At 39.2% G+C, this 20,393-nt stretch overlaps 1 long non-coding RNA gene and 1 pseudogene across 4 annotated transcripts; both read left to right on the forward strand.

Annotated features, from left to right (window-relative positions):
- The first annotated feature begins 11,336 nt into the window (after positions 1 to 11,336).
- Positions 11,337 to 14,826, forward strand: LOC115974568. Of its 4 annotated transcripts, none has more exons than XR_004087969.1 (8): positions 11,337 to 11,528; positions 11,783 to 12,089; positions 12,708 to 12,803; positions 12,929 to 12,995; positions 13,075 to 13,148; positions 13,756 to 13,903; positions 14,411 to 14,545; positions 14,618 to 14,826. It is a non-coding gene; the product is annotated as an uncharacterized LOC115974568 (long non-coding RNA). The 4 variants fall into 4 exon arrangements; XR_004087970.1 differs by having other exon boundaries at positions 12,016 to 12,089; XR_004087968.1 differs by having other exon boundaries at positions 11,337 to 12,089; positions 13,756 to 14,238.
- A 941-nt stretch (positions 14,827 to 15,767) lies between these two features.
- LOC115959664 lies at positions 15,768 to 19,162 on the forward strand (annotated as a pseudogene).
- Positions 19,163 to 20,393: the final 1,231 nt, after the last annotated feature.

A 20,393-nucleotide genomic window follows, 5' to 3' on the forward strand; every position in this document is an offset into this window, starting at 1 on the left:
ATTTCGAACAAAAATCTAAAGGAGGATTTCCTTATCTTCTCTAGGGAAGGGCACAATGGTCTGCCATGCCCTATGGTGGAAGGAGTACCAGGTGGGAGTGTGGTCATAGATTCATTACGTTTGGTTTACACATACATTTTTTTTTTTTTTTTTTTTTTTTTTTTTTTTTTTTTTTTTTGTCTTGGTATTCCTATTTCTAACAACGCTTCGCTTCAATTCAATGGTTTTGCAGATAGACGTTACACATAGCCCAACATTAAGCTAGTTAATAAGGCGAGCTTGGACAAGGTATTGAAAGCCGAGATATACGTGAACGAAGCTAACGGCCAACTCCGTGCAACACATTTAATCCTCGGCTATACTCCCCTATCGTTTGCTTTCCAGGCGTGTGTGATTAGAGCTCGCGATCCTCGGCTTCACCGTATCAATGTTGCCTACAAAGGGTTCATTGTTCTAGAAGGTATTCCACTTCCCCAATATACATCCCATACCGAGCCTCTTTTCGTTGCCAACATCTTGGCAAGAGCCTCTTCATCCCAACTTACTCTCAGAGAAGAGAAAGTAGAAGAGAGAGAGGAAAAGGAAGAAGGAGAGGAAGAAGTTGTAGAACTCACTGACTCCTCGGACGACTTTAGGATTTTTGATCAATCCATACATTCCGGAGAAGATCTTGACGAGATGGGGATACAAAGGAAACCCCAAAGAAGCTTGTTGGAGTTGATGGAAGGTCAGCCTGGGAAGAGTGCACCGGCAAAATCAACACAATCCCAGACTCCATCTCTTCTCACTAGGTCTCCTCCTCCTGCTCCTCACCAGCCTTCTCGTCAACCTCCCTAGTCAGCCCGTCCTGATGTTGCCGAGTTAAAAAGGGGCAGGGAGCAGAAGGGCAAATAGGTGGTAGATGTTGCAAGTCTCGTCTTACTCGTGAAGAGAACGCCCAACGAGCTACAAAGCAGCAAAAAACCAGACACCAAGCTCTGCGAGGCCAGGAGAGGTCTGATTCCCAACTTTCTGAGCCACAAGCATGGTTGCCAACACCTATGCACGGCGGGGAGCCCCTACGAGATGATGCATCTATAAGAGACTTCAAAGGCGGTATAGGTGTCATATAGCCTTAACCATAGAGGAGGCCTTGTTGCTCCCAAGAGATATGGCCGAAATAAAGAATGTGAGGAAGAATGAACTCATCCTTGATAATAAAAGATACTTGGACATGGTAAGAAGCTGACTTTTTTTTTTTTTTTTTTTTTTCCTTTTTGTGATCATTACTCACCAATATGTACTTTTTACTGACTATAGTGTTAACTTCTTTCCTACAGATTATCCAAAATACTTTCAAGCTGGATGAGATGTTCAATATCTACTCCAATCAACTAGATGATGAAAGGAAGAAACGGACAACGGCTGTACAGACTTTGTCCAAATCTGAGCAGGACTTAGCCGATACGAAGAAAAAGTTACTTGCTGAGGAGCAAGCTCGCAAGAGCACCGAGTCGGCCTTGGAAGGCTATCAAAAGTAGGCCGAGGACCAGGGCAACCATTTGTGTGAGGCGAATGCCGAGCTGAAGAAGGCTCGGGAACAAGTTCTAGCTCTTAAGAAGCACTCGGAGGAAACCCAAAAGCTGAGGGAGCAAGCTGAAAAGTCCAGGGAGGAAGCCGAGAAAGCAAAAACCGAGGCCGAACGGGCAATGAATGAAGCTGAGCAGAGAGGCTATGAGGTCGGTATAGCTGAGACTGAGAAGGTTTTGAGAGCTGAGGTTCCAGCGGTGTGCCGTATCTACTGTGCCAAAACTTGGGATGAGGCCCTTACCCGAGCTGGGGTTGAGACTTCGTCCGAGTTGAAGAGGCTAGAAAATGTATTTTATCCTGAAGCGATCCGCCCCTTAGATACTCCAACCCCTCAAGCTGAAACCACTCCCTCAACTGTTAATCTCAATAAGGAGGTTTTGCCTCCAAGTCTTCCCCCTCCTGACCAGCAGACCCAGCTAAAGAGGATACTGCCCCTCCAGAAGCTTCCTCAGACAAGATTGCAGCTGCTTCTGAGGAAAGGATGGCCTCCCCAGGTTTTCAACATGATTTGGCCTCCACAGTCTTGCCAGCTGGGGGAGCTACTAAGGATAAAGGGGAAGTCACCACCGTGGAGGTAGACAAACCAGCCAGCCAAGCTCCAAAGATCCAAATTAAATTGAAAAAATAGGACTTGTTTTTGTAATCTGATTAGAAATTTTGCTCGGGTTCTTATGTTTATTTGATTACCGCTACCGTTGCTTTATGTCGTTTTTGTACTTGTTCACTGCGTTATTATAATTTGGAAGGATTCATTCCGACTATCTTTTATTTACATAGGGAAGCATTGCTCATAAATATCGCCAATGGGCGACTAAAAATAGATGATAAGCATTAACACTTCGAAGTCTCAAGGAGACACTTTAGATACATACGTATTCGTTCTAGCCAATTGAAATTTTATGGAAAGTTCAAAGGTTGAATGAAGTTGGGTTTTCAGTACTTCGATCGTACATTAAATGTTATTCATAGATCCCTACTTAAGACTTTAGTAGATATGGTAGGGCATTAATTTCCACTAAGTTTGTGATTCGAGGACCTGACATAACTTAGTTTCTGTTTAACACTTCAGCACATATTACAAGATGTTAATTTCCACTAAGTATGCGATCCGAGGACCTAACATAACTTAGTTTCTGTTCAACACTTCAATACATATCTCGTAGGGTGTTAATTTTCACTAAGTTTGTGATCTGAGGACCTGACATAACTTAGTTTCTGTTCAACACTTCAATACATATTTTGTAAGGTGTTAATTTCCACTAAGTATGCGATCCGAGGACCTGACATAACCTAGTTTCTGTTCAACACTTCAATACATATCTCGTAGGGTGTTAATTTCCACTAAGTACTTGACATAACCTAGTTTCTGTTTAACACTTCAATACATATCTCGTAGGATGTTAATTTCACTAAGTTTGTGATCTGAGGACCTGACATAACTTAGTTTCTGTTCAACACTTCAATACATATTTTGTAGGGTGTTAATTTTCACTAAGTATGCGATCCGAGGACCTGACATAACCTTGTTTCTGTTCAACACTTCAATACACATCATAGGGTGTTAATTTCCACCAAGTATGCGATCCGAGGACTTGGCATAACTTAGTTTCTATTTAACACTTCAATACATATCATAAGGTGTTAATTTCCACTAAGTATGCGATCCGAGGACCTGACATAACCTAGTTTCTGTTCAACACTTCAATACACATCATAGGGTGTTAATTTCTACTAAGTATGCGATCCGAGGACCTGACATAACTTAGTTTCTATTCAACACTTCAATACATATCATAAGGTGTAGGAACGCAGGATGCATGGTTAACATAAACTAAAAGAAAAACTCAAATTGAACTATTTTTATTAATAATAATAGCTCTTGAGATTATTAACATTCCAAGAATAAAGTACAGCTTTTTCATCTAGGTCTTCTAGATAATAGGCTCCTATTCCAGCTACTAATATAATCCGATAAGGCCCTTCCTAATTAGGCCCCAATTTTCCCCAATTTGGATTCTTGGTGATCCCCAGAACTTTCCTCAACACCAGATCTCCTACGGCTAACGGCCTCAGCTTCACATTACTATCATAGCCTTGCTTGAGTTTATGCTGGTAGTAAGCCAATTGGACCATCGCGCTCTCCCTTCGTTCTTCGATCAAGTCCAAACTTTTCTCCAACATTGCATCATTATTATTCGAGGAAAATGTACTGGTCCTTAACGTTGGGAATCCAGTTTCCAGGGGGATGACGGCCTCGGTTCCATAGGTCATGGAAAAGGAAGTCTCCCCCGTTGAACGTCGGGGCGTTGTTCAATATGTCTAGAGAGCATGTGGCAATTCTTCTACCCATTTTTCTTTTGTATCATCCAGCCTCTTCTTAAGCCTATTGACTATTACTTTGTTAACAGCTTCAACTTGCCCATTTCCTTGAGGATAAGTCGGAGTAGAATATCTGTTTCTTATACCCAAGTCTGAACAGTATTGCCTAAAGGCATTGCTATCAAATTGAAGTTCATTATCCGAGACAAGAGTGCGTGGAGTTCCAAATCACGTGACAATATTCCTTCAAATAAACTTCTTAACATCTACGTCTCTAATGTTGGCCAAGGGTTCAGCTTCGACCCATTTAGTGAAGTAATCTGTGCCGACCAACAAATACTTTTTGTTTCTTAGGACTTTAGGACAAGGGCCGACAATGTCCAGCCCCCATTAAGCAAAAGGCCAAGGGCTAGAGAGAGGGTTAAGAATTCCTCCTGGTTGGTGGATATTTGGAGCGAATCTTTGACACTGGTCACATTTTCTAACATACTCCTGCGCTTCCTTCTGCATATTTGGCCACCAATATCCTTGTGTGATGGCCCGGTGTGATAGAGACCTTCCCCCTGTATGACTTCCACAAATACCCTCATGTAGCTCTTCTAGGATTGACTCTGACGTCTCAGGAGGTACAGAGCAGGTATGGCCCAGAAAATGACCGTTTGTATAACTTTTTGTTCTCAGATAACCAGTATCGAGGAGCTTTCCTCTGTATTTTCTCAGCTTCTACTTTCTCTTCGGGCAAGATGTCACTTTCAAGGAATTTCAATATGGGATCTATCCAGCTTGGCGCTAGACTGGCTTGATAAACTTGGCAAACGTCATTTTCTGGTGAAGTGGGGGTAGGCAAATCTTCAACGATGATCAGCCGAGGAAAATTCCGTACCGAAGAGGTGGCAAGGGTTGCTAAGGAGTCGGCGTGAGTATTTTCACCTCGGGGAATATGTGACAAGTCGAAAGACTCAAACGTCGTTTGCATACGCCTAACTTGGCTCAAATACCCCTACATTCTTGGATCTCGGGCCTCCAGCTCTCCTTTCACTTGCCCGACTACTAATTTTGAATCCGAGAATAATTATGCTACCTTTCTGCCCATTTTTTGGACCATACTCATTCCCATCAACAAAGTTTCGTATTCCGCTTCGTTGTTAGTAGCCGAGAATCCTAACCTCAAGGACTTCTCAATGATGACCTCTTCGGGGGATATCAAAACTAATCCCAACCCTGCTCCCCTTTGGTTTGCTGCCCCATCCACGTACACCTTCCAAGAGAATCCGCCTTGCATGGATATTAGGCCAATCGATTTTTCATCCATGTTGTCTTGCTTTATATTAACTTCTTCTGGGCACTCGGCGAACTCGGCCACCAGAACAGCAACAACTTGGCCTTTCACAGAGGTGCGAGGCATGTACTTGATATCGAAAGCACCTAGAATTGTGCCCCGTTTAGCAATTCTTCCGGTGTAGTCAGCACTTCTTAGTATGGACTTGAGTGGTAGTTGAGTCAGGATAACCACAGTATGGGCCTGAAAGTAATGCGGAAGTTTACGTGTTGCATGGACCACCACCAAGATGGCCTTTTCTAATGACAAGTATCTCACCTCGGCCTCATGAAGGGACTTGCTTACATAGTAAACTGGCCTTTGGACGCCACTGTCCTATCGTATTAAGACAAAACTAACTGCATGAGGGGCAACTGCCAGATAAGCAAACAATACCTCATCCACCTCAGGACTAGACATGATAGACGGCCTGGACAGGTATTCTTTCAACTATTGGAATGCCACAGCACACTCCTCGGTCCATTCAAACCCTTGCCACTTATGCAATAGATGGAAAAAGGGATGACACCTCTCGGTTGACTTGGAGATAAACCGGTTCAAAGCAGCAGTCATTCCAGTCAGTCTCTACACTTCTTTTGGATTCCGAGGTGCTTGCAAATCGTTAATGGCTTTAATCTGATCTGGGTTCACTTCAATTCCTCTATGAGTCACCATGTAACCCAAGAACTTCCCGGAGCCTACACCAAAGGAGCACTTCGAAGCATTCAAGCGTAATTTATGTTTTCTCAGTATCCCGAAGATATTCGTGAGATCTTCCACATGCTCGGACACCACTTTGCTCTTCACAACTATGTCGTCGATATAAACTTCAATACTTCTACCAAGTTGGGGTTCGAACATTTTAGTCATCATCCGTTGGTAGGTAGATCCGGCGTTCTTCAAACCAAAGGGCATCACTTTGTAATGATAGTTCCTAATAAGGGTGACAAAAGCAGTCTTCTCCTGATCGTCCGCGGCCAGTGGTATTTGGTGATATCCTTGGAAGGCATCCAAAAAACTCATCCTAGGATGACCCACGGTTACATCCACCAACTGGTCTATCTTCGGCATAGGAAATGGATCCTTGGGACAAGCCTTATTGAGATCCGTGAAGTCCACCCACACTCGCCACTTTCCCATCTTCTTTTTTACCACCACTATATTGGCCAACCATTGAGGATAAAAAAATTCCTTGATAGCCCCAGCCTGTTTGAGCTTGGCCACCTCACTCCTAACAGCCTCGGCGTGCTCCTTCGATGGTCGCCGATGAGGCTATCTCTTGGGAATAATGGCGGGATTCACGTTGAGTCGATGACAAATGAAATTCGGGTCCACACCTGGGGCTTCATACGGGTTCCATGCAAACACGTCTACATTTGCTCGGAGGAATTCCAGCAACCTCCCCTTCTCTTGCAAAGGCAACTTAGCCTCAACCTGGAAGAATTTTTCCGGATCATCAGCAACAGTTACCCTCTCCAAATCTTCACACTCTACCTTATCGGCTGGTACATCCAAGGGTAATGTTGGGGGCTTTAATTGCTATAATTCATTATCGACCGTAGCCGAGGTCTCTGCCTCTGGCCGATGCTGTATAGTCGCTACTAGACATTGCCGAACGGCCACCTGGCTTCCTACTATCTCTAACACTTGGCCTCCGGATGGATACTTCTCTTTCTGATGCAAAGTAGACGAGACCGCTCTCAGGGTATGAAGTCAAGGTCTGCCTATAATAGCCGTGTATGGAGAGAAAACGTCTACGACAATAAAGTCCACCTCCACCACATCCGTACCGGCCTGCACAGGCAATCTGATTAATCCTTTGGGAGCGACCATCCTTCCCTCAAAACTTACTAGAGGGGAGTTGTAGGTTGTTAAATCCTCTGGCTTCAGACCTAGCCCCTTATACAAGTCTGGATATATTATATCCACAGCGCTACCTTAATCTACCATTACCTTTCTGACATTGTACCCACCAATTCTCAGCGTGACCACCAGAGCATCATCATGGGGCTGTATGGTTCCAACCATGTCCTCATCCGAAAAGCCCAGAATCAGGGGGACATCCACCCTGGCTCTCTTCGATGCTTGGGAATGATCCTTGGCTAGGGGTTGGAACACCGACAGTACCCTAGAGGGGCAAGATCCAGTCCTCCCTGGGGCAGCAAAAATAACGTTGATCGTACGTAGGGGAAGTCTTGAAGAAGCGTCCCCACGCATCTCTGAGCCTGCTTGACTTGCCCTACCTCTAGAGTGATGCAAGAGTTGCTTTAATTTCCCTTCTCGGACCAACTGTTCCAAGTGGTCCCATAAATTCTTACAATTTTCTGTCGTGTGCCCATAATCCTGATGATAGTGGCAATATAAGTTCGGGTTGCATTTCCTAGGCTCTCCCGCCATCTTGTTCGGCCATTTGAAAAAGGGTTCATTCTTTATCTTCTCCAAAACTTGCTGCACCGGCTCTCGAAACACTGCATTAACCACCTGGGTGTCCATAGAACCCGACTGCCCGACGAAGTCCTTCCGGGGTCGGTTACTGTTATAACGATCCGACCTGAAATCCCTCCTCTCCTGAGGGATTACCTTGGCCTTTCCTTTTCCCTGAAGTTGATCCTCCTCTACTCTTCTGTACTTATCAATCCTGTCCATCAACTGGTGTACACTGGTAACAGGTTTACCCGTCAGGGATTTCCTTAAATCGTGATCGGCTGGGAGGCCAGCTTTGAAAGTACTTATGGCCACATCATCGTGCTTTCTTTCTATTTCATTAAACATTTCCCAGTACCTATCCGAATAAGTTTTGAGAGTCTCGCCCTCTCACATAGACATAGTTAGCAAAGATCCCAAAGGCCGAGGAACCCTGCTGCATGTGATAAAGCGAGCACCAAAAGCCCGGGTCAGCTTTTTGAAGGACTCAATAGAATTGGCCCTTAAGCCGTTGAACCATCTCATCACCACTGGACCCAAACTTGATGGAAAAACCTTGCACATCAAAGCCTCATCCCTGGAGTAGATAGCCATTTTCTGGCTAAAATGGCTTACATGTTCTACTGGGTCCGACTGGCCATCATATAGGGAGAATATAGGCTGATGGAATCGCCGAGGAAGAATTGCATCTTCTATATTCCTCAAGAAGGGTGATTTGGAAACTTGGCTCAATGCTTTGTTCATGGCATTGTTACCCAAACCCCTGCTAGGCGGGCTTCTGTGCCTATGTCGATGGCTGTGCTCCTCTTTATAGGAGAAAGTCTCGCTAGGCGGAGTTCTTGATCTTCGCCTATAACTAGCTCCATCCGACTCCTCGGATGATGGTTCGGAGCAAGGTGGGGAGCATTCTCGCCGAACATGGTGCAACTCTCTCTTCAAATCGACAGTCTCACGTTGCAGATTCCCGTCATGCTTTGCATGGGAGACGTGACTCTTCCCACGAGGGTGACTTTTAGTGGTATGAGTTGTGCGCACACTCCCCTCACGGCCTTCTCTCCGTTCGGGACTCCGATGGGGATCACCATGCTGGGAGCCCCTTGACTCTGCCTGGTGCGGGTTGGCATTTTCCTGATGTGGTCCCGCCGCGTAATGATGTGGACCGGCTTCCTCCATCACAAACATTGCACCGTAGTTCTTTTAAGTTAAAACAAGCTCTCCCCACAGACGACGCCAATTGTAAGGACTCAATTTTTAACGACCCCAAAATGGTATTGGGTTCACACGTTAAGGGCCCAAACAATATAATTTGTAGAGCGTGAGTGTTCAAGAACTAGATTAACTTTTTAAAGTAAAACGATTCAACCTCACGTTTATGGTGGATTAGAACCGATATAACAATTTGTTTTACTTTGAAACAAGTACAGTTCTTTGGTTTCTAAGCTTTTTTCTCCTGAGTGTTCTTTGTGTCTTTTTTTATGTTCCGATCCTTTCCTGCATGCTTTCCTTTCAGGTTATATACTGTCCTCTTCATACCATCCTCACCACACACGTGTAGATTGGGTTCAGGGGATCTCTTTCTGTCCCATCTAACACCTTCTGGAACCTCCTACTAGCAGCTGTAAGACTGCTTCATTACTGTTCAGGCATCACCTCCACATTAATGCAGCCAGAGAGTTGGTTGAGAGGCAATTAATGCGGAGGTAGCTGTTGTTACAGATATTTGTTTGCCTTCTCTTTCTTACCCTTGGTCCCTTATCCCACCTTTAGTGGTGACGTAACTCTGAAATATGTTTGTAACAAGATGGTGTTCTAATCGTCCTCGGACTCATATTGTCGAGAAGGATTTTGTCCTCGGACGAATACTGAACTCACCTTTCGTGATATTCACTCTTCCTTTTGTTTGGTTACCCCTACAATCTGATATGGGCCTCCTCGGACAGATTTGCACCCTCGGATGGGCCACAGGCCCAATTAACTTGACTTTAATAATTTTAGTGACTGACCGGCCCCCACAGTAGTGTGTTTTGAGTTCTCCATCACAAGCTCTCTCTCTCTCTCTTAGCTTTTTTTTTTTTTTTTTTTTTTTTTTTTGACATAATACTTAGTTATTTTGAATGTTAGAGTTTGAATTTATATCAAAATACAATCCTGTTATGTATTTGAATGTGTCTGCTAACTATTTAAGTAATATCAGGTATAATTTGTGATAATTTTTTATTATCATAATAATCTCCTTTAAAAGAATGAGAAAATTGAATAATATATTTGAAACTTAAAGAGTTTAGTTGTAAATATATATATATATATATATATATATAAAACGTACCATAATATAAATTATAAAATATGGACCATCTCAAAAAAGAATAATATCAATCACACACACCAAAAATATTAAAATAATATATTTGTAAAAATGGATAGATGAAAAATAATTTTAGAAATTGTTTAATTTATAGGAAGAACAAATTATCTTCCACAAAATTTAAAAAACAATTTATACATTATACCACAATTACAAAATACTTATTTATTCCCACGCATCGCATAGGTTTGCGACTAGTTCTCCTACTAAGTTTGTTTTCGTAAATAGGTCTTATGTATGTTGTAATAAGTTTTCCCTTCTTTAATTTGAAAGAGTTAAGGAAAAATGTTAGTAGTTTGATGTTTAGTTTCAAGCCAGCTTGGAGCTATCTTTCCCAATGCAGGGATTCAAGAGAATATTATCAAAAAAGACCTCAGAAGAATCAAACTTCTTTGTCATTTCGGCCCATACAAGACTGTAGGGGACCATTGCCCATAGTAGAATTGGACCGATGAGACTGGCTAGCCCTTGGTAGAGCTGAGACCATGAGAGTTGGAAACCTCAGGATTGAATTCTTGCGCTATGCCCATAGGCTTAAGCAATTAAGCAGCCCGGTTTGATCATGGGTCCAACTCTACTAAACGAAACAAGAATACACAGGACGAAATGGGTAATTAACCATAATTTTCCAACCATTTAGTTAGTAGTTCTGGTTTTCAAATTATATTATTTACTAACATCTCGAGTCTATTGGACTCGATTTTGGCCTATAAATCGAGCATCAAAGACTCGATTTCTATGCTCTAATTACTTCCGATGTGGCATATTTTTCCACGTGGCGACTATATGGAAATCGAGTCTTAGAGACTCGATTTATAACCCTTATAAATAAGAACAAATCAGAGAGGAACCACCAGAATATCAGAGAAGAACCCAAAGGAAAAAAAAAGAAAAAAAAGAGAAGATCGAGATCGGAGTGGGTGGCTTTAGATCAGCTTCAGACCACCGTGCGCGACCCAGGCAGACCTAGGCTGCGCGAGCCCTAACTCTTTCTCTCCCTCTGATCTGAGTCTTTAGGATTGGGATTAATGTGTTTGGAATTTCTTAAATTTGTTTTTGGGTATTTCGGGTTGTACATGAGATTTAAAATTTTTTAAATTTTTTTTGGGTTAGAAATCGAGTCTTAGAGACTCGATTTTTAGGTAGATGCCACGTGAAAAAAACACCACATCAGACGTGATCAATCCATGAAAATCGAGTTCCAAAAACTCAATTTATAGGCCCTAAATCGGACCTTTTAGACTCAAGATACTAGTAAAAAATATAGTTTTAAAACCTTAACTACTAATTAAATAGTTGAGAAAACTAAATTAGTTACCTAGATTTCCCAGGGTACACATATCAAACTCAGAGAGAGAGAGAGAGAGAGAGCAAGCGAAACCCAAAACCCGCCAAAGCTACCGAACTTCCCATTCCTACAACGGTAGCTCCAGTAAAAGTGTACGGACCACCCCTGTCCACAGCTGTGTCCAGCTTATCTCCATTAACATGTCCAAGGGCGAGCACAAAAGGCCTGAGTTCCTCAACCTCCATGTACTTTTACAATTACATACACACAATTCTCTCTCTCTCTCTTCGATTAATTAGCTATATTATATAACCTCTGACTCTCTCTTATGCATGGTTGTTACAGCCCTTCGGCTAAGTATCTTTATTTTTGGAAAATCAGTAGTATTACCCAAAATTTCATCATTTTTCATTCATTCTCTTTTCTGGGTTTCTTTCTGTATATGTAACTCCATATTATAAAATATAATTTGGGGTGTTTTTGTGCGTGTGTAATACAGAGTCTCGAAGCAGAAGGGCAGAGCTTCAAGACCTATTGGCTGCATACCAATCCACACACACACACCCAAAAAAAAAAAAGTTTATTTCTTAAGTAATATAATTTCAAATTAATAAGGAACACAAACATTAGACTATAAGCCTTTGTAACATGTCATTAACTTTTAATATGCTGAGACAATATTTATGGATATTTTTATAAAAAGAAAAGTTGCTATTCATGGCCTACATTCAGGAATATCCAGCACAAGAATGTAATCCAATTCCTCGGGGCATGTACAAGATCTCCAAGCCTGTGTATTGTTATGGGTAATTTTAATTTTTTATGGCATATGTATTGTGGTGCTCTGATTTACATTCATTAGTTATAGAATTTTGATTAAAAATACATAATTGGTAAATTATTGTAGTACATATCTGGTGGAAGCATTTATGAGCACCACAATAATATAATCCATCAGGACTCGAAAGCTGCCAATCTTTTGATGGGTGGAAATGGAATAAGAGATTTTCATTTTTAGGTTATTGCCCTTTAGATATGTATGTTTTTTGTTGTTATTGTATATTAAGGACTACTTCTTACCTCCCCTGGAGTTACCTAAAGTCATGGCTTACTCGCTGATCACTGTCTTAGTCTAGAGATATTGATGCATGCTGGTCCTCTGCTTCATAACCATCATAGCCTGATGATGGGTTCATTGGGTTTATGATGACATAGTTAAAAACAATCATGTCAAAAATATGTTTTAACCTATTTGACTAGTTAGTTTAAATTAAAGGACAGCTACATTTTCTGAAGTACAATGACCAATTTAACTGTGAACTACTTTTCGATTAACAATTTTGGCTACTACCCATGATGTGGAACTACTCCCCAACTTAAAATTTTGACTAGTGACCCCTAATTGATTCAGCACATGATTGCAGGTAGCATGATAGGATGTGAAGGCGTTAATTTCAGTTTAATAAGGACTCAGAAGTCAGAGTTCTACTTATGGTTTTCTCGAATATTGTTATTAACAGGTACGAGAGCTTATTAGGTATTAATGGATGAAAGTTGATGAAAGGGCACTACTGATTGTCATGAAATTTTTTAATAGCCTATGTATTTCTTTTAGATTAATATTCCCTTTTCTTTCTGCTTCCAGAGTAGAGGGCAGCTGCATGCATTCTTATCCTTGATTTATTGCTTCTTCTGGATGGGAGCTTTGTTAGGTTGTTTCATGGCTGTAAACATGGCTTTAAGATTTATCTAAGTTTTTATCTACTAAATTTCAAAAAAATTGTCTACCAGGTTGTCAAGATTGCTGATTTTCTCAATCTGGTGTGACTACCGAAACTGGAACATACTTTTGGATGGCTTGAGAGGTCTGTTTCTTTATATATGAATTCAATGCTTTTTAAACATTTTACTTGATTTCAGTTGAACAGAGGATATTAAGTTTCTAGCTAGTCATAATTTTCTAGTTCTTATACCCTACTATTCAGTTTCAAAATACTGAAGAAAAAAGAAGAAGGCAAATGTGAATATGGTATGCTAGATGATATCATCTTTAATTGCACAAAAACCAAAAAAGATTGTCAAACAGGGAGGAAAATGGGAAGAAATACTTTTAAATGAAAAAATGAATCTAGGGCTTTTAGGGAAGTTGTTTCAAAACAATGCTTGAATAGATGAATGATGGAACCAATTTTTTATATTACTAGCATACACATAAGGGTGCACCAAGGAGGGCGTGGGCCTTGAGTTATGAGGGACATATATAATAGATAAAAACTGGGATATAGTTTTGTTTTATCAAATCTCTATATAGCTTTTATACTGTTGAAAGTTGATACATGAATTTGTCAACCCTCTTATGGGTTTGTTGTTTACTCACTGTTGCATGGCTTAAATGATGGTGTTGATCTTGTGGCTTTGGTAGCTTCCCCAATCGTTTGACATGTTTTTTTGTTTGTTGTTGATGCATGCAAGGTTATCGAACACAACAATATCTTGCTATATCTTCAAAAATATATGGTTGCACAGACTTCATATCTATCATCTTGTTTTCTGACTGAAATGCCAGCTCCTGTATGAGCACTTTACGCCATTACAAGCAGCAGTTGGTGTGGTTCAGATGGTATTCCTCCATTAAATGTTTTGATATTGTAAATAAAATCTTGTTAATCTTCGTCTACCCCAACAAGATCTTCTGTTTCTGTCTTCGTTTCTAGGTCTTTTTTGTGTTTGTGTGTGTGCGTGTGTGTGCATGTGTTTTCCCCTTTTGGTTCAAGTGAAAATTTTAGTTCATCATCACCCACTTTTTCACCAACAATATAATTGCTCTAGCCCCTGAACCTTTGACCACTAAGCGGGTGACACAACTACCTAATCTCCATGCCTACAAAGAGGGATTTAGTCCATTCCAATGAATGAGTATGCCGAGCAAATCACATCTGCACAAAGAACCTGCTGGTATAGACTGTGTGTGTGTGAAGTGTAGGGTATTTCTTATTTAAAAAAAAAAAAAAAAAAAAAAAAAAAAAAAAAAAAAAAAAAAAACTGAAGTTGTTTACTGGGCCTTGCAGACTAGTGGAAGACAGAAAGATCTTTTATTAATATAGAGATTTGGTGACGTAAATTTCAGGGTCTGAGGCCTTCAATTCCGAGTCATACTCCTCCAAAGCTTGGGGAATTGCTTGAGAGATGTTGGCAGCAAGATCCATCTTTGAGACCGGAATTCTCCAAAATTTTAGATATTTTGCGGCACATGGCCAAGAGGGTACGGAAAAGTTCTGTCTTTTTTTTTTTTTTCTTCCACTTTGGGTTTTTATGAACTATGATCTTGGAACAGGTTGCAGATGAGAGAATGGACCGGCAGAAGAGGAAATCTCCTTCTAGAAGGGTATCCGCTATTGTACAGAGCATCAATTGAAGTGGCAACTGGCAAGTGAGAAGCTGTTTATAACACATGTAATGATGTAATAATCTTGTTTGCTGAGTTCCTTTCATTTTGTATTTCCTCCATTTGGTACTTTCTTCTGTTAATCTAACTAATTACTAGATAATGCCTGAATGGTTACTGAATTTAGTAATAATCCAATCACTTCTGTGAGTAAATTTTTTATTTTCTTTTTCTGGGTGCCTTTGGACTGCGGTGATCTAGAACTGAAAGGTTCAAATTTTCTCGACGTTAACATTAAGGCTGGAGGTGTTTAAGCATGAGGACCCAATTTGAAACAAGAAACCAACTAATCCACATTCAAATTCTTTTAATAGCACTTGAAATTTTCATTGTGGTATAAACTTCCTTGCCAATAAGTACGGTTTGAGATGATGTTTGATGAGCCTAGATGTCCCTCCTTCATAGCGATTCTAGTTCTATTCTATGCCCGTGACAGCTACAAATCACTCATCACCTCAGCATGTAAGAAAAGCATTTTTACATAAATTATAGTCTAAACAAAAATTTTAGGAAATCAAAATCAGGAAATACATAATAGCCTTGCCGTCAGTTGTATTATTTTAGTATCTAATAAATTTTCCTTATTATAATTAGATGTCTTATTCTGGTAGGCATTGAACCTACCTCTCTCTTCCTTTGAGGGGTTGGGCAAGGACGCAAGGTACATCAACAATAAAACAAAAATGATACTTAGATTAGTGGAAAGTTGATGATAGAAAAATGAATAGTTTTACTTTTTTTCAACACGTATATTATAGACTGAGAAACTTTGCAGAGCACCTCAGGCAAGTTACTTCCCCCCACGCAATTAATTTCAAAGCTAGCCACTTTTAAACTCGATATTCTTCGGTATTGATGATAAGTAATTAGTGGACTGCCATTTGCTAAGAAGCACATCTAAAATAGTGCTTATACAAGTTGGTCGAATTCTTTTTATGGAACCTTTCTGAAAGCCCTTGAAACCAAGCTCTTCTCTTCAGCTAAACAATAACAGCACCACCATTTACACAAAGAAGAACGAGAAAGAAATTACTATCAGATGGCTCAAAGTCAAAGAGAAGTAGTAATCAAGCCTGATGATATTAACGGACGTCCATGCAGCAATAACTTTAAGGGAAGAAGTGAGTCTCTACGACGAAGAAATAAAGAGCTTTCGGACCAAGAAAACCGCCAAGGGTACTTGAATTTAGGTGGAGCGGAGGTTGTAAAGTGTGGTTCAAATGTTTCATTTAGGCAACGTTCTTGGAAGTCAGCGATGAGCATGAACAAGTCTAGGCTGATAGACCCGCAAGAGGAACCATGTCAAAGTTCAGCAAACTCTGGAAGAATGCCTGAGAAAGATCAAGATTATCAGGACAATGATGACATCCCGCAAGAGAAAGAAATTCAGCACACTGACAATGCTTCAATCTGGGAGTCTTATTTTGATTATTGCGGCCTTAGTTTTTAGCTTTTGGTTCCCAATTATAAAAAGACACTGTGGGATCTTCCATTATGGAAGTGGGAAATAATGGTTTTAACATTAATCTGTGGACATTTAGTCTCGGGTTGGGGAATTCGAGTGGTGCAATTTTTTTTTTTTTGCGAATACGGTTATTGTATTTTGTTTATGGGCTAAGGAAATCCTTTCAGAATTGCCTCTGGTTGGGTTTGGTTCTGCTTGTGTGGCATAGTATTTTCCATGACAAGGTTAAAAAGGAGAGAGAACAAAATTCTGCCTTATGTAAATAAGATTCTAGTTTGTTTTCTTGACCATAATATGGCTCATGAAAACTCTGCTTGTTAAGGTCCTGGCTTCAACCTTTCATGTAAACACATTCTTTGAACGAATCCAGGAGGCTTTGTTTAATCAGTATGTCATCAAAATGCTCTCAAGTTCGCCATTGTTTAAAAGGCATGATGCAGAAGAGGAAGCTATGGCTGAGGTTCAAGAGCTTGAGAAAGCTGGGGTTACTTTGCCTGGTGACCCTGGGACAACTCTGCTTCCTAGGAGTATGAAGGTGATAGGAAGTGGTAGACTAAAAAGAAGTCCCATGGTTGGGAAGAATTCTAGATTTTCGAGGACAACGTATAAAAGGGAAAATGAGGAGATCTCTGTTGATCACCTGCATAAGCTAAATCAGAAGAATATATCAGCTTGGAATATGAAGAGGAAGGTTAATATTATCCAGCATGAGGATTTATCCACTCTGGATGAGCAGTTACCGAATTCAAAAATCGAGGATAAAGCTTTGTTGCAGATTAGAAGTTAGTGCCAGGCAATAGAGGCAGCCAACAGGATATTTCAGAATGTGGCAAAGCCAGGGTCGGAGTAAGTTCCTACATTCTTTCACCGTTTCTTTTCTTCCATCAGATGACAAAAATAGGGTGTAAAATACTAGTGCTTTCCCTTTCTTTCTTTTTTCTATCAGTAAGTCTTGGGACGCAAATCTTTCCACAACATTTTCCGCAGCATTGATGTGGCTTTTTGTGATTGGTACATAATAAAGTGATATCAATGACAGACCCATGTAAAAGTGATGAAACATCAAACATAACTTGACACTTTAACAAGTTGGGAGAAAGATTGTGAAATATGTTGTTCCTAGCATTCCTTGAAGTAGTTCATGTCTTATTTTTTGTTTTTTTAAATATTGATGTCCCATTCATCCTGATTGTTATAAAATGCAAACCTCTATATAAGATGAATTTACCTCGAGGATGTGATGCACTTTATGAGTAAAGATCGAAGAAGCTTTGAAGATGATGCATCTGTTTGGAGTAGCAGCTATCAGCAAGTCCTTCCATAGGGACTGGATGGTATGATTACTTTCTTTGTCTCTTGGCCTCTGGCTATGGTGCTCAATGTAAAAGATACTATATGCTCTTTTTGTTCTCGTTTATTTGATGGACATTTCCTAGTGAAAAAAAAAAAAAAAACTGAGTTGTGTTCTCATTTATTTTCTATGAAACAGTGACATAAAGTAAACTTCACCTTTTGTTTTAGGTTAAGCATTTGGAGAGAGAAGGGCACTTGCATTGTCTCTCACTGATACAAAAACAGCTGTGGACGAACTCCATACTTTGTTGAACGTTCTTGTAGCTATCCTTACATTGATAATATGGCTTATTATACTCAAAGTTCCAATTACCCACTTCCTTGTCTTTACAAGTTCACAGCTAGTTTCGGTGGTGTTTATGTTTGGGGATACCTGCAAAACAGTATTTGAAGCAATCATCTTCTTATTTGTAATTCACCCATTTGATGTTGGTGATCGTTGTGAAGTGGATGGAGTCCTGGTAAGGAGGTTTAATAAGATGTTTATTTTGCACTCATATAAGCATATATCTTTCATTTGTGTTCTAACTTATGTTTCTTTGGGTTTCAGATGGTAGTCAACAAGTTGAACATACTAACTACAGTTTTTCTGAGATATGATAACCAAAAGATCATATACCCTAACAGTATTCTAGCTACCAAGTCCATTGGTAACTATCATCGTAGTCCAGACATGGGAGATGCAATTGATTTCTGTATTAACATCTCCACCCCAATGGAAAAGATCACCAGCATGAAAGAAAGAATAACAAGGTATGTATGGTCATGCATCTTCTTCTTTCCTTATTATTGTTCATTTTCCCCTAGTGCAACCCAATTCTTGTAGATATTAATGATATAGACTCTATTACACATTTAGAATCACGCACAGAATTAGTGGTACCGCCAACCACTACACTTTCATCAGTGCTTCACTTTGCTCTTGCCATGAACATGGACTAAGCACATATGACTATTCACTTTTTATGGACTGTGAAGTCGCATTGGGTTATTCTTCATTCAGAAGCTTACATATGCAGTTCTTAATCAGTTATAAGAGTTATAGACATACTTAGGCCAACAACCACCCTGGGATAATCTGATTTGTTTTAAATTTTTAATAAATTTTTTTCTCAAAACCTGCCCATTCAGTGTTCTGATTGTTGTAGACATGTTGGATCATCTAATTTGAATGATATCTTAGAAGGCCATGTAATGGGCAGCTCTGCATTACTTGACAGGGCCATTCAGGTGTATCTGCAGCTATGAATCTATGATAGGATATACATTTAGTCATTAATCCATATGTTTTGCCACCAAAAAATAAAAATCCTTTTTAGGTAATTCTATGCTGTTGAGGGCCTTGTGGCTGCTGAAATTGCAGGTACATTGAAAGCAAGAATGAGCACTGGCAGCCAGGTCCAATGGTGATAATGAGGGACGTGATAGACATGAACAAGCTGATGATGTCAGTGTGGCTTGCACACAGATTGAACTATCAGGACATGAAGGAGAGATTTCTTAGGAGAGAGGGATTGCTTGAAGAGATGATCAAAGTTTTCAAGGAGCTCGATATCGAGGCACATCAATGTAGCATTTCAGTCCATTTGATCCATTTCAATTGTAAGATCTATTAGTACATGAAGTCATTTAAGCATTTTTTAAATTAATATTAATCAAACAATATGATTTTTTTAAATAATGCATCCTATGAATGTTTTCATTTAAATTTTTAATAGTAAAAAAAAATAAATAAATAAATGATATTGTTTACTAAGTGTGCATTTGGAATTGCTTAAAAAGCCAGCTTTTTTTACTATTTAATTTATTTTTGCTATTATTCATGGGTCCCATTGCACTTTTTGGTACTATTCATGGGTCCTGCTGTATTATTTCTGCTACCTTTTAGCTTTATCTACAGTACTTTTAACAAAAAGCTTTCAGTTTCAGCTAAATAATTTGTTCCCAAACAGACACGAACTAAAACATTTACATAGTAACATGATTGGTTAGTTTCACATCAACAACATAATAAAAAAAATCCTTTTTTTTTTCATGATACCATAATTAGTACAAATTTTATTGCATATAAGTTTTACAAATCTATATAATATTTAAAAGTAAAGTATAGTATTTATTGTTACTACGTTCATTTTAAATCACATTAGCGTAGCATTTCAATTCACTTTGGTCCAAGTAGGTCCACTTAGGTCCATTTAGTCCAATTGGGTCCACTTCTTTATAAAGATAGTATATAAAAATATAATGTTATTTTATTACATAACATAACTTGAATAATTTGGTATTTATTACTATATTTATTACTTTTTACTTTTTTTTCTTTTCATATTATTTTCTATAAATTTCTTATCATTCTCGCTCACATTCTCTCTTGAAAAATTGGTTATTCTCTCTCTTGATTTTTTTATTTTTTCTTGCAACTCTACTTTATATTGAATAATTTATTTAAATAAAAATTATACATACATACATACATATATATATATATATATATATATATATATTGCTTAAATGTATAATCAACCTCATGCAATTTATTTAAAAGTAACGACATTAAAACAAATAAATAAATGCCTTAAAGATTACATTTGCATATTCATAGCCTTTATGTTTAAAAAGACTTCCACTTAAATCTTGTCGTACTGAAGTGGACTAAAATACTACATTGATGAATCATTGTGATTTTTAAAACTCTATTTTGGATTCATACATTTTGGTGTTGTATTTTTTAGTTCCCCATCACAAGTACTCTCTCTCTACAATAAAATTTAGAGAATAAATTATACATATTCAAAATAAGTTTGATATGAGTTTAAATTGTTATAATAATCTCTTTTAAGAGAATGA

The sequence above is a fragment of the Quercus lobata genome, chromosome 2 (assembly GCF_001633185.2).
Source record: "Quercus lobata isolate SW786 chromosome 2, ValleyOak3.0 Primary Assembly, whole genome shotgun sequence".
Taxonomy (NCBI): domain Eukaryota; kingdom Viridiplantae; phylum Streptophyta; class Magnoliopsida; order Fagales; family Fagaceae; genus Quercus; species Quercus lobata.